Consider the following 15,618-nt stretch of genomic DNA (forward strand, 5'->3'; position numbering starts at 1 on the left):
AATGACACTATTTTTGTTAATGTTATTGTTACTCAAGATGGAAACATTAAAACTTCAAGCTTAAGGATTTGATTGAAGATAATGTTTAAGAAAGAACTCTACTAATTTATCCATCTTTCATTGAGTTAGAGAAACAGATCAAGTTGTTGAGCTTCAAGATACAAAGAAGAAATTGGGCAAACCAGATATACATGGCTCTCATTTTCTTAGAGTTATCATATATAATCTAAAGTCAACTTACCAGCAAAAGTAACATTTTTTACTTTTTTCACAGTGAAATGCAGAGATAATCAGCCACATTAACAAGGATGGATCACCTATTTAACAATCAATCTGTGTAACAGCAATATTATGTTAATAAAAAAAGCTCTCCAGTTCCATCAACAATGTTTTCCGTAGCATGTACAACTAATAAGAAAAAGACAACTTAAGAAGTTTTACATGATTCATGAATGACACCAACAAAATTATTCAACTCATTAGACTGATCATCTTGATCTTGGGTTAGATAGTGATTCTGACTATTCATCAGCTTCTCAATATAAGGTTGAGCTTGATCGATGTTCTGTTCATATGTTAACTTCTCAACATATTGTCGCAGACCTTCATCATTTGTAGTCGAGTGTCCAATCTATTGCGACCTCTATTTTGCATACTTTCTGATCTAAAATGAGATAATTACGTAGATGCATAGTTGCACTAGTAGAAGAATAACAGAACACATGCAATAGAAAAGAAAGTAGCATCATCTTAAGCTTTAAATACACATATTAATGCACCAGAATAAATAAAATTTCAATTCATAAAAACATATTGAGACTTGAAAATCACAGGGATAAAACAACAAAACAAAAGAAAAGGCACGCACAAAAGGTTAACACTAATCAACCAACACAAACATGAAAAAGTTACAGCTAACTCACATTCATCTGCTATAAAATGATTAATATTGAAAGGAAATCTGTAAAGATGCTTTATTCAAATTTCTGAATAAAAAATAACAAATACTTAAAGGTTCTTTAATAACATTTGCAAACCACTTATCATTAAGGATCACTTTCATTTTCGAGGGAGGAGAAGCTTGAGTATGGACTTCCATATTAATTGTTATTCCATCAACTCCTCTCCTTACCCAATCATTATTCTCATAATCTGGAACATGGGAATTTCCTAAGATAACCAAGTTAGTGGAATCACTATTCATTGATGACTTGAGTTGCATATTGTTTGCCTCACCCATATCAAAAATTTCTCGAGGTTTAATTAACCTAGGGACAAACCATTTATGATCATGAGGATCTTTCACAAATATTACTTGTAGGGCTTGTTTAAAAAAGATAAAGGGTTCATGACGGTCTCGATTTCCAAAATTAGCCAAGCGTGAGAAATTCACAAATGTGAAACCCACGTCATCTTCCATAATTCCACTACCTTTGGTTACATCAACCCAATCACATTTAAATAAGACAACCTTAAATTCTTCATAGTAATTTAACTCCACAATGTCATTTAGTCTTCCATAATATCACATATTTGTAGGCTTTGGAGCATTGTCGCTTGAACTTGCGTAAATTTCGGCTTTTGAAACAATCATACCACCACTATTTTGTGTTTCTAGGTACTCCTCACTTTGTTTTGTTCGAAACGATACCCATTATACGCATTAAATCTTTTAACAATGTAACTGAGATTTTTTGCAAGAGCTTTAATATTCTTTAAGATACCAAATGTGTCCTCCAATTATTTACCTAACCTAATAGAAAGATACAACTATAAATTTGGATATTAGGACAAGTACAATAATTATGGTAACTGAGAACATAGTCCTACTACTTACATGCTCCTTGAACCACTATCGAAATGCACACGATCAAGTTGATGTTGTGTCAAACGACGCTTCAGATGTGATCTTTTTATTTCATCAATATGACATGTGTTCATGTGACTCATATATCAATTTTGTTAACAAAGTAATTAAGATACACTTAATAAACAATAGACATAACACTTAGTTTTTATAACTTTCAACCACTTCTCACTCACAATTGAAAAGCATATGTCGATGTTCTTGAAATAATGTTTTCTCATCCATTTCATACATCTACTGCACCGTATGTCTCTCCAATGGAAGGAAAAAGGCATTTGTCTTTACTAGTTTCATTTTCATTCTCATCGTTGCATCTTCTTGAACAATAAGACCTTGAATCTCCACCCTCTAAATATTGTGAGCAAAATGTTAAGCATTCATTAGCTATGTATGCTTCTGCTATTGAGCCTTCAGGACATGCACGATTACGAACATATGATTTTAGAGTACCCAAGTACCTATGGAATAAAGTAATGTTATTACGTTTATATGATTTCCATTAACTAGTATCGAATACCAATTATTAGAAATTAACCTCAAAACCATATCCATAATGATTTCGGAAAAGACAAATCTCCTTGGAACTTAAATTAAAAAGAACCAAGAGACCCTATCATAAGCTTTAGCCATGTCTAACTTCACTGCTATTTTCTGCAATGCCTCTCCCTTTAATAAATCCTGACTGATTCCTCGATATATTATATTGGGTACCTTTTTGAAATCCTTTCATGCAGCACTCTAGATATGATTTTGTTTGCAAACGTAGTTAGACTCACTGGTCTAAGATCTGTGAAGTTTACAACCCTCTCTTTTTTTGGTAGCAACACCAGATTAGTGTGTCAAATAAAACGTGGAATTTGCTGTCCACAACAAAAAGGCTATCACCTTTTTGTAATATCCTCACCTATATTCTCCCAAAAGCTTTGGACGAATAGCCCAGAGAAACCATCAGGACCACTTGTACTGTCTCCACTCAACGCAAAAACTACCTTCCTGACCTCCTCCTTAGATGGCATTTATCATCTCTTCATTCTGATCTGATGTAATCAACTTGGGGATAAGGTTCAACATACTATCATCTTCTTGTGTATCCCCATTTTGAATTTCTCCTCAAAGAAAGAAATTGCCTCCGCTCCAACATCATCACTGTTATACACCACCTCACCCTGACCTATTTGAATTTCTGCCAGATGCAGCTTTTTTCTTCTTCCTTTGACGTAATTATGGAAGAACCTAGTATTCTTATGTCCATCCTTAAACCACCTCATCCCAGCTTTTTTCCTCCAAAACTCCTCCTCTAGGTAGATATATTTTTTCAAGTTAGCCTCTGCCCTTTTCAATTCTGCCCTGTTCTCATCATTTGTATTAATTTCAATTGGATTTCCTTGACCTTGACTTCATCTTCTAGTGTTGCTACCTGCTGGAAAATATTTCCAAAAGTCTCCTTACTCGACCTCACCAGTGCCCCTTTCACTTTTTTCATTTTAGCCTGAAATTCAATAAACAGGCAACCCACAAAAATTCCAGTTTTCATCAATTATTTTCTGAAACTGGGGGGTGTCTTGCAAAGAAATTGAGAAACTTAAAAGGCCTGCTTGTCAGCTCCTCCTTTGAGTTGCATATGATGTGTAAAGGTGCATGATCTGATCCTTGTCTCACTAGATGGTGCACTTTACTAGAAGGCAACAAATTGATAAACTCCTGATTCCCAAAAACTCTATCAAGTCTTTTAAATATTCTCTCCCTTTCAATCCTCCTATTCCACCAAGTAAGCATGCTACCCATAAATTTAAGTTCTGTTAAAGCACAATTATAACGCGTTGACTGACCTCCAACGCCTCAACTTGAGTAAAATCTAATCCCCCTTGCTTCTCCTCCTCGTTCAGTATAGTATTAAAGTCACCTCCCACCATCCTAGGGATATTAATATTTACAGATAGATCTTCCAACTCTTCCCACAACTCCAATCTTTCTAATGCATTACATCTAGCATACACTGCTGTACATATCATCTCCACATTGTTCTTGCTCAACTTTAAAGCAACTTGTTGCATACTATCTCTTAACACTTCACCCCTCCCGTCATCCTCCCAAAAAACCCAAATTTTCGCATATACGTTGCAATTTGCATTTTGACAACCTAAATTTCTTTTGTATTGATCTAGCTCCTTTGGACCCTGAAATGGTTCCATAACAGCTATAAGATTGTATTTATGACGCCTATTTAGATCCATCAAACTCTCAAACGCCTTCTGAGACTTAACCTATCTAATGTTCCAAAAAAATTGCTTTTCCAATCATTGGAAAATGTCTTCTGATCTTTCCCTACTACTCCTTGTTTTTACTTGAAGTGGTACAATATTCTGATTTGACTTTGATCTCTTTGTACCACTCTCCAATATTTTTAATTTTCTTGGGGATAAATCCCCATCTCTTCCCACCTTATCTATGTTATCGTCAAATTCATCGTCTTCATCTGTATCTCTTATTTCTTGAATCTCCTCCACTGTCAACTCTTGTAGATCAGGAAGATCATCCCTCAGACTCTCTCTATCTCTCCTCTTAATTTCAGACACTACCCCATCAATAGTCTGCACCCCATGGTATTCTACCATCTCCAAACATTTATTCCCCATATTACTACTTCTAGCATCCTTGTCATTGCGTCTTTCACTCTCTTTTTTGCGTCTTTCACTCTCTGTTTCGTCAGTGTTCCTCTATTCTTGATATTGTCACCCCCCTGCTATATCCACTATCTCCTCTACGACTGATCTCTTGACCTCTGCCCCTTTGTTTTTGGCTTCGTTCCCCTTATCAATTTCGGTTGTTTCTTTGAAAACTTCCTCAACCCATTTCCTTGTATCAATCCTCTCCACCCCTATCATTTGTCCACCCTCTGTCTCCCCACATTCTCCAGATCATTCAATGCCCCAAAAGAATTACCTGTTTTAATCCCTTCCTGTTCTTTTTGAATATTTTCCTTATTCCAAACCTGTTCTGTTTTCCCTCCCCAATGTCGACCCCCTCCTATCCCCCTTTTATTGGTATGCACCTTGAAAACGTTACTGTCTTTTCCTAACGTATCCTTCTGGATTTGCCCCTTCCTCTGCTAACCCCCCTTTTTCTCCTCTTGCTTGTCGATCCCTTCGTCCTTCCCCACCTCTGCCTTTGGACATAATTCTGGATGTAACACGTAAATTGCTCCTGATCATGTCCTTGAATTTTACAATTCTTGCAATATTTTGGTACGTGGTCATATCGGAATGTGATCCATTTCTCAGTGATCTCCCCTGATTGCTTCCTCATGCCTACGCTTATCCTTTTTGGAAACTCGCGTAATAAATCAAACTCCACCTTTACCCTTGCACAACTAGGTCGAGTCTGATTCCTTGTTTCTAGGTCTACTTGTAGAGTCTTTCCAACTGCAGCTGCCAATGAAAAAACTGCTTCTTTCACAAAGAAGTTGGGAGGAAGCGATGGAAAAGATGTCCATGCTATACTTGTTGATGTTTCCTCCTCCGAATCAAACATTGGCTCCCACTTCAACGTTTGCATTGGATATGTCCAGCCACGATGCAGTATATAAAAAGCCGGCTTTGACAAGATTCACGTAGTCTCCAAGCATGATGCCCTTATTAATATATACCTATTGCTTAGCAAAGCTATGTTACATTCACCTTTCAACTCGCATTGTTTTGGAATTAATTTTCTCATATCTTGAATCTCAGGCCAGCCATATGAAAATTTTCCTATTACTGCGTACTCCAGATTTTCTTTCACAATCATGTGTTCCACCTCCTCCTCATCCCATACTATTCTAGGTTCACCATGTAGGTGCACAATAGGTTTTAATACCGTCACTTTAACTTCTCGTAATGGATGTGCTGCTGCTAAATAATTAAGCTTAGGCACTGACTCGCTTTCCTTTGGATGTAGATCAACCCCAGTGGGAGGTTGCCTAGGCATTTTGGTGGTCATTGCCACCAGAAATTCACAAATATTTTAGGCTCCCGGCGGCAACTTTTTAGACTATTTTCAACCTACTTTTTGTCGTATATGTTGTTAAGACTTAATATTATTCAAACCCTGGTTAGAATTACCTAAAAATAGATTTTAAATCCAACTTGAGTTAATTTGATTAGTGTAAAATTGTATATGATAGTAATTTTTACTTTCTTCTATATTTAGCTCGAGAAGAGGTTTTAAAGTTCTCTATTTCATGATCAATAGTCAAGGTGAGGTAAAAATCAAGTGAATATTTGTACTTCAAGATTTCGATTCCATGTGAACTGAAAATTTTCATTTCTTTAGTCTTTTTGTTGTTCTTTGCTTGATGAACTTTCCAGTTCTTTTCAGTGTCAACTCTATTTTTAGTTGTGCAAATCCTTGTCAATATTGATAAATGAACCTGTGGTAGCTTTTCTAAATTTGTATAGAATACAATTTTCTGTACAATTGTATTATGTACAACCTATGTACAATTTCCTGGACAACCTATGGTAGCTTTTCTAAATGTCACTACCAGGATAATGTAGCTGCAGTGGCTCGCCAATATGTACGAAGTATAGTAGGCTCTGTTCAGAGAGTTGCAATGGCCATAGCAACTTCTTGACTCACCTCTTAGTTAACACTTAAATCCTTCCCTTGGTCACCTGAAGCTGTCACTTTAGCAAGGTGGATTTCCCGGAGCTATAGGTATGGGTTTTAAACGTCATTGCTGTGACATTGCATCGTTACGTGTAAAACTTCATATCACTAATCAACCTGTAATTGCAACAAAGTAGGAAAAAGAATTACTTTTGACCTCGTTATACTTATTTCTTTTAACTTCAAAGACTTGTAATGCAGGCATCTGCAGTTTTTACAGTTGCAAACTAGGCTGGTCTTGACATGCTTGAAACCACTTTGTTAGCTCTTGAGGATCTAATGCTTGATAAGATTGTAGATGAAGCTGGTCGTAAGGTCCTCCTATCGGAGTTCTCCAAGATCATGCAGCAGGTTAGACTACTACCATCAAACTTTAATTACATACATCCTTCAACTTAGCAAACATGAATAACAAACTAGTTCCAATAAATATCAGAACAAAATTTGATACAGCAGTATTTAGCATCAAGCAAGTTCGTTTTGACTTCACAAGTGCTAGACCACTTATCAACTACATGTTATCAACTGATACAAGGAAATGTTGTAAAGGTAGTAAGTGAAGAATTTGACAAATTGTTTTGTTGTGATTTGCCTATCTGCTAGTAGGAATATTTGTATCTAGCAAGGGCAGGCCAATATTATATGAGCAAGCGATAGCATGGAAGGTTCTCAACGGCGAATACAATTTTCAGTTTTGTTGTGCAAATTGTGAAACTATGGTAGCTATTCTAAATTTATGCAGAATACAATTTTCAGTTTGAAGGGAGACTACATTCTGTTGATTTGCTGAATAAATCTGTGTTCAGGAACTGTATTCACGTGCAAAAGCACAACAAGAAGAAATTCTATATCTTCGGGAACAGATTGCTCTTGCCAGGTGTGCCATTTTCCTTGGCCTTTTGCACATTTTTGCTTTTCACTTCAGAGTTAATATACTTATGGTTCAACCTTTAACTTAAGAACATTTTTGTCACCGTATGATCAGGAATCACAGCTCTTGAATGAGAAATAACGACTTGAGAAGAAATTTTTTGAACTACTCATGATTTATTTTTCTTATGACTGAATTTACTTGTTTAATTGTTTGTTCTATACATTATTTTAAATTTTTTATTTTTGTACTCATAGGCACTAGATGAGAAGCAGAACGAAGCTATAATATCTGCCTCAAATGAACTGACTCGGAGGAAAGGTGATCTTGAAGAAAACCTAAGATTAGTGAATGAGTTAAAGGTAACCAATCAGAAGATATAGGCATTGGCAGAGTCGCATTCAACCTAGATTGACTGTGAATTCTTTTCCCTTTTTTGGGAATATAAGCTTCAAGTTTTAAAAATTATTTCTCTACTTGTGGTTCTTAACGTTACTGCACAATATTGGTTGCTTCTCTGCAGTTCTTAACAATAATTTTGTTGTTAAGTCATCTATCGATCAGAACTGAGGGAGAAGGTATATTTTTCATTTCCTTACATCAACTTTAGTATAGTCTGTTTTTTTTCAATTCTTAGACTCTAATTCATATATAATTGAATAATAAATTAACTTATCTGGTGCCTGTGTTTATAGTTTGGTGACCTTAGCAGTGATAAACACCAAGTGAAGAGAAGGAAGGAGAAGATCTTTGTACATATGGTAGCGAGAAATCAAATGTTGAGATTGAATTGTTTATAAGACCACCGAAGTGAAGAGTAAGGCTTCTCTAAAAGAATTGATTGGTGTAGTATCCTCTTGCCAATCTGCAGTTAAAGGGGTAGTTAAATATTTGTCAAATAGTCTTCATGTTATTTTCTATTACTTAAATCGGTAGTCGTGCATAGATTACTTTGCATAAATTACTTGAACATGTAGTCGGGCATAACAACTCGTCAGGTAGTCCACAAAAACAGATGCTTGCACATCCCGCAGTGGCAGATTTTTCACTCATTGTGATTGGAATTCTACTCTTGAAAGTATTTTGGAGGAAGTCCCTTCGATATGCAAACCATTTCTAGCAGACCAACCGGTGAACATAAGGTCATTGATTCAAATATACAAGATTGGGTTTGAATGGGAGGTTATGAAAAGAATCATCATAGAGAAAACATTAGAAGACTCATTTTAAGTGTAGAAGGAAAAGAGGTGAAAAAAAGAGTACCAAACATGCAGCAAAGCATAGTTGCTGGTATGTAGATTGATGGTATTTCACATAAGAATATGAAAGAGTTTGGTAGACTTCATATATCCCTTGCCATCATGACTCCCTCCGCCAACACCTGCTGTTCGGGCAATCTTCAGCTCAAACCTATACCAAGCAAGTGTTCGAAGAATCTTTGTTGCCTGCTACCTTGGCACGACAACAAGTCTTTAATCACAAAAGGAAGAATAAGATCCTCTCGATATTACATATGATCGTGATCCAAGTTGTCATACTTTCACCGACTCAATTTTCTTCTTTCTTCATTGTTGAACACATTCTTTTTATTTGTTTTGATACCTTGAACACAATCATATAGGTAATTCATATCTTTACCACTAGAAGACAATAAAGTGGATGTATTAAGTTTTTGATTGTTCTTATAATTGAATGACAACGTCTGAGTTTGGTAATTCTTCGATTACTATTCTTGTATTGATTTCTCTCGCTATACGTATGAGTTAAAGGTGAATTCTTGGTCAATTATAATCTTCATAATAATTTCAACTAAAATAGGTCTCATTTATCGGTAATTATAATTTATAATGTGGAAGCTTTACTGCAATAGTTATTGTTTCCAAATCAATGCCGCTAAAAGTAATTATTTTTAGCGGCAATATAATAGGTCTTTACCGGCATTCTAAATAAATGTCACTAAATATTTTAGTAACATTGGATGCAATGACAATAAATTAAATGCCACTAAAAGTTTTTGTGACAATAAATATTGCTGCTAAAAGGAAAATTAAATGTCACTAAAAGTCTCTTTTGTTGTAGTATGAGTGGTAAAGAATGCTCATGTCATAGTCCTTGAGCAATTCTAACCACCTCCTTTGTCTGAAATTAAGATCTCTCTGAGTGAACATATTGTAGGCTCTTGTGTTTTGTGAAGGCATCAACATGAACACCATACAAATAGTGATGCTATATCTTCAAGGCAAATACCACAGCCTCCAACTCTAAGTCATGGGTTGGGTAGTTTTTCTCATGAACCTTCAATTGTTTGGAGGCATATGCTATAACCTTGCCATTTTGTATTAGGATACAACCCAAACAAACTATAGATGCATCACAATAAACCACAAAACCTTGTGTACCCTCCGGTAAAGTCAAAATTGGGGCAGTAGTCAATCTCTTCTTCAACTCCTCAAAACTCTTCTGACAAGTTTCAGACTATTGAAACATAATTGTCTTCTAAATCAACTTGGTCAAAAAAGAGGAAATAGACGAAAAACCTTCTATAAATCTCCTATAGTAGCGAGCTAAACCCAAGAAACTCCTAATATCAATTGGAGATGTGGCTCTAGGACAATTTTATACTTCCTCAATTTTTTGGGTATCCACTCTAATACCATCATCGAAAACTATGTGACCCGAGAATGCCACAGACTCAAGTAAAAACTCATATTTAGAGAACTTTACATACAACTCTCTATCCTTCAACAATTGCAGAACTATATTGAGATGACTAGCATGATCTTCTTCATTTCTTGAATAGATTAGTATGTCATCAATGAAGATGATAACAAACATATCTAAATAAGGTTTGAAGACTCTATTCATAAGATCAATAAATGTTGCAGGCGCATTGGTCAACCTAAAGGACATGACTAAAAATTCGTAATGCCCATATCTAGTTCTAAAAGGTGTCTTTTGAATATCACATTCCCTTTCTCTTAACTGATGGTAACCAGATCTAAGATCTATCTGGAAAAAAACAGGTGGCACCCTGAAATCGATCAAATAAATCATTAATTCTTGGGAGAGGATATTTATTTTTTATGATAACCTTGTTCAATTGACCGTAATCTATATAAACCCAAGGGAACCATCTTTCTTTCACACAAACACGACCGCAGCGCCCCAAGGTGAGACACTTGGTCGAATGAAACCCTTATCTAATAGATCTTTCAACTGTTGTTTCAACTCTTTCAACTCTAATGGTGCCACCATATATGGCGGGATAGAGATAGGACGAGCATCTAGAAAAATATCTACACCCAAATCTATCTCTCTCTCTCACATGAGGGACTCTGAGAAGATCATCTGGAAAGACTTCTGGAAACTCTTTTACTATTGGAACTGACTGAATAGAACTCTTTCAACACTTGAGTCATTAACTGGACTAAGTGATAGACACACCCCTTATAAACTAACTTTCTTGCCTTAAGGTATGAAATGAAACGACCCTTAGGCACTGCTAAACTGTTTTTCCATTCTAAGACTGGCTCACTTAGAAACTGAAATTTGATTTTTGAGTTCTACGATCAACCGAGCCATACGGACATGAAATCAGTCCATACCAAGAATGACATCCAAGTCTATCATATCTTACTCAATTAAATCAGCCATGGTACTCTTGTGATTGATGGAAACGGGACAATCAAGATAGACTCTTTTTGCTACAATAGATTCACCAACAGGTGTAGAAACACTGAATAGTTCACTAAGTTGCTCCTGAATAATATGAAAGTTCATAGCAACATATGAATCGTTTTCACTATATACTAGTAGATTCACTAATCATTTCAAGTTTTATACCTTTGGCCGAGTATATGATGTGTTGGCAACATGATGTAGATCGATGTATCATCACTATATCTCTTCTGTGATGATTGTCCATTAAAGAAACTCTCAGAGAAGTTAAATGTATTTTATATACATCAGACTATTGTATTTTTACATATATTTCACAGTTATGTTCTATCCTTGTATATACACAGAATTGACATCATATTTTTAACCAACTTTTCTTTATGTGGAACTTGTTTTAAAATTCTTTATATTGAAATGAGTTCAGTTAAGTATTCATGATTTGAGAAGAGCCAAGGTAATTGTTTCTTTCAGAATCTCTTTTAAGCCTATGTTGTTTAATTATAATTCCAACTCTCATACTCGTACATTCAATGTATTGATGTCAATTGGTCTGAATTGTATTATGATGCAGACGCAGGTAATGAGAATCGGCATCAAGCGCACTCTTAATTCAGTTGAGCAGTCCAGAGTCAGTTGGTGAGCCTTCTTGCATTCAAGAGGACTTCTTTTATTGCGTTTAGTATTTCTTTATCAGGATGTTGTGGGGTTTGTCCCAACATCCATCACAGTTGTTTTAGAGTCTTCACAGATAGTGAGATAGTCAGATTTGAGTCTTTTAGCTATGTATTTTAAATATTTTGCTATGACACTTGAGTATCCATTTTTGGATAGTTTGAATGCTTTTTGTAAAAACTAATATTTTTCATAAGTTCTTTATTTGAGGTTATCTCTTATGTTTAAGTCTTCCACTGAGTAAGTAAGTTAGGCTAAGGGTTCGCTTGGGGCCAGCAATGGTTTTTGAGTGTCAGTCCCGTCCAGGGTGTAGGCTCTGGATGTGACATTCCAGTATCAATGCACTCCTTTCAAGCTTAAGATAAAATCATTAGCTCTCATCTAGAATCCTTAAGATACGCTTTACAACCTAAATGTGGTAAGATCCTATCAAATATCCACCACTAAAATCTTTCTTAAAAATAATGCTTAACCCAAACGTCCGTAGTAAGAAACTAGTTGGTTTCTTAAATGTGAATGAAACACTGAATCTTATTATTAGACCATGTCATACCACTGGTAACCCCTTAAGTAGTTAGTATTCTCATTTGACAATTGGCATATTCTTTTCAACATAACCCTAGTACTACCACACCATGAAAGTTCATTAGATACCTCACAAGAACACATCATACTTATCCATAAGATCAATACCCAAATAGACCATAAATTTCTACTCCCTGAATAGCTACAAAACATTACCAAATTTGTTCTATTTTAGCCCAAACAGTTTGCATTCTTTCTTAGATCAGGTCGACAACAAAGGTAACATACTTTTTAAATCTAACGAAGTAAATATTGCTACAATTGTAGCAGTCGTATCATGACCCTCTTCAATATACAATCAATCCATGGAATCATAGTAAAGATTCTAATCTCAATTGACGTAACCTAATTTCATCATTTGCTAAACACCCATACATGTTATGAAAACTTCACTAACTATATTTTCTAATGTAATTATGTTCAATTTCTAGATGTCCCTTACGAAAATTCTTGCAGGTTGTCAAAAATCCGGATATAGTATAAATTTTGACCTCTTAGGCTGCAACAACGATCTTCTGTTTCTCTATATTTAGAAAATCAGTATCCAAAGTCAATTAGACATTGAAAAATTGCATTATGAAATTGCGAAACAGAATTTTTGAATTGGATCAATACTTCCAATTGAATAAGTATGAATAAAGTGTCCATGGATGAAGATAGAAAGTTTATTTCTAATCGTAACTTAATCTTCAAGTTTTTATTTGTAAAGAAGAAAGTGAAGCAAAATAGCTATTAAACGATGACTTTGGTTTACTACAGACATCAACATATTGTTTTAGCTCGGTGGAAACAAAATCCTTTTCACCTCATACGCTGTAACAACAATCTTCTGTTTCTCTATATTTAGAAAATCATCTCTCCTCGTATTGCTCAAAATTTGGGGTATATAATAGGATTAAGAAGCTAGAAAATGTTGCCTTAAGTCATAGGTAGTGTCTTTCCTAATCGACACTCAACATGAGACTATCATCACATTTTGCGTTTCGTCGAAAATTGTATGTTACAAATTAAACACTAAGCCTCTCAACCATATTTATTTTATAAAACAGGTCAAAACAATCATATATTATTTAAGTGGGAATCTTCCAACCTAAAAATTGAATTACTATTTACCCTTATTTTTATTTCTAAACTAAATTAAATATTAATATATAATTAATTTGATATTAAATAATAAGTTTATTTGAATTAGTGTATCAAACAAGATCTTAATCAATAATGCATTGATGTTATTTAATATCTTGGTAGTGTTTTCACCTTCCCGTATTTATTACAAAAGTTAAACTTCTCTTTGTTGCTAAATAGAACTTGAACAATCACTTAAGAATAATTTAGTATATACATAAATTATTTGATGAACTGAAAAAATAATTTTATGAGTTTACTAATTGCTATTATTATTTATAGGTATGTACGGAAAGTTCTAGACACAATGATCATCCAAATATTTTAGGATATTAAAGTTTCCTATCATTTTTATACTCTTATAATTTTTAATCAAATGAAGATAAAACATACTCTTCTAATTATTGCATCACTAATCAATAAAATATAAACTTAAATTCAACAGATGTTATTAGAAAATGGACTAAATATGCCTATTAGTTTTGTATAATAAATGTCTGAGGAAGTTATTCATGTACCAAATGTGAACAATGAAGAGTCAAAAAATAAATTTTAATTTTAATTTTTAACAAGTGGGGATAATAAAGAGTCTATCAAAAACACTCACAAATAATATTATATATATTCCATTCTTTCATACAAATTTGTGATGTGGTCATCTTACTTTCTATAGATTAACATGTACCATTTGTAAAATATTACGACCAATAATTTCTAACTGTAAAAATCCTCACTAATTCATATATTTGTGTTTTTTTATAATTTATTCATGTATATTTATATTCTTTATGCTTAGAAATATGTGAATTGGCAACGGAAGTTCATCAAATACAAATTGTAAGTGAATTTCATTTTTTATATCTCGGTCTTTTTCAATTTCAAATATAAATTCGTAATTGGTTGTTATACTTTTGTATTCTTCTTTTATGTTATCTTTAGGATATAAATATGATAAAATTAATCTCAATTTATATTTATAATTAACTATTTTGATGATAAGCCAATCATATTGAATTTCCTGAAATATTTTAATTGTCTCAATCGTTTATGATTAAAGTAGATTTCTTCATAAAGGGGATTTTTCAATTGTTTTCAAGTGAATTATGTTTTCTGCTAATGTTTACAAGATTGATATATATAGACAAAACATGCACTTATTTTATCCTTTCATATGCATCATTCAAAGAGAAAAAAATTACGAAGGTAAAACAAATTATTATTTGAAACTATCGTTATTAAATATGAATAATGGGAATGCATTATATAAATTTGCTCTATTCTTTCATATGTTTTGTACATTTACAAACAAAAAAGTTCAACTATATTCTTACCGTAACCAATACTTGTGTTTTTCAATTTTACTAGCAACACATTTGATAGTATGTTAATTTAAAAATTTTTGTATTAACTAAACTAATCCTGGATTAAAAAAATTGTGTGAGTCTCTTAAAATTTACTCTTTTTCAGTTTAGGTAAAATCGTGCTAGAACATATGAAACAAGTAATATAATTTGATTATATAAGTTTATAGAATTGGTCGAATTCTATTGTCATTATGTTTCTATAATATAAAGGTATGAACAATTCTCCTTGAAATTTATTGGTTGAATGTTTTGATCATTTTTAATTGGTTTTTGAGGATGTATTTTAGTTAACTTATTGTGTTAAAATTGTTTCTTCTTGGAAAGTATCATAAATTTTTCACCCACTATATAAGGGGACAAACGTGCAACGCACGTTTTTAGAACTAGTCAACAATAAAAGCATAAGCATCTTCATAACAAATACCCGTGAAGAATGTGTGTTTCAAATTTATGAACTTACTAAAAAATTATATTGATCACTAGTCATTACAGGTCCTGTAGTCAATCGAGAAAATATATCTATTTCCAAGGACACCGATTTTTTTCTTTCTATTGTTGTTATTTAAAATTCTAATACTCTAGTACTAACCATGAGTGAAATAGAGCGAAGACGTTCATCCATCGTCATCAACTTTATCGGGTTACATCAAAATCTATGGACAATTCACTTTAAACTTATTCTATTGCCACTAGTCACATAGGAAATCAAATTTTTAACTATATCAAACGGCAGTTTATAAGCTTATTTATAATTTTTTAAAAATGAATCAAGTAAAATTGAATACTTTTTTTAAGATGATGAATAAATA

General features: G+C 33.7%; 1 long non-coding RNA gene across 3 annotated transcripts; it reads left to right on the top strand.

The window, feature by feature from the left end:
- Positions 1-2,988: 2,988 nt before the first annotated feature.
- LOC104646689 (uncharacterized) lies at positions 2,989-9,100 on the top strand. 3 transcript variants are annotated; one of them, XR_003246266.1, is made up of 6 exons: positions 2,989-6,562; positions 6,716-6,865; positions 7,118-7,233; positions 7,321-7,391; positions 7,643-7,963; positions 8,081-9,100. It is a non-coding gene; the product is annotated as an uncharacterized lncRNA (long non-coding RNA). The 3 variants fall into 3 exon arrangements; XR_003246264.1 differs by having other exon boundaries at positions 7,643-9,100; XR_003246265.1 differs by having other exon boundaries at positions 7,121-7,233; positions 7,643-9,100.
- Positions 9,101-15,618: the final 6,518 nt, after the last annotated feature.

The sequence above is a fragment of the Solanum lycopersicum genome, chromosome 1 (genome assembly GCF_036512215.1).
Source record: "Solanum lycopersicum chromosome 1, SLM_r2.1".
NCBI classification, from domain to species: domain Eukaryota; kingdom Viridiplantae; phylum Streptophyta; class Magnoliopsida; order Solanales; family Solanaceae; genus Solanum; species Solanum lycopersicum.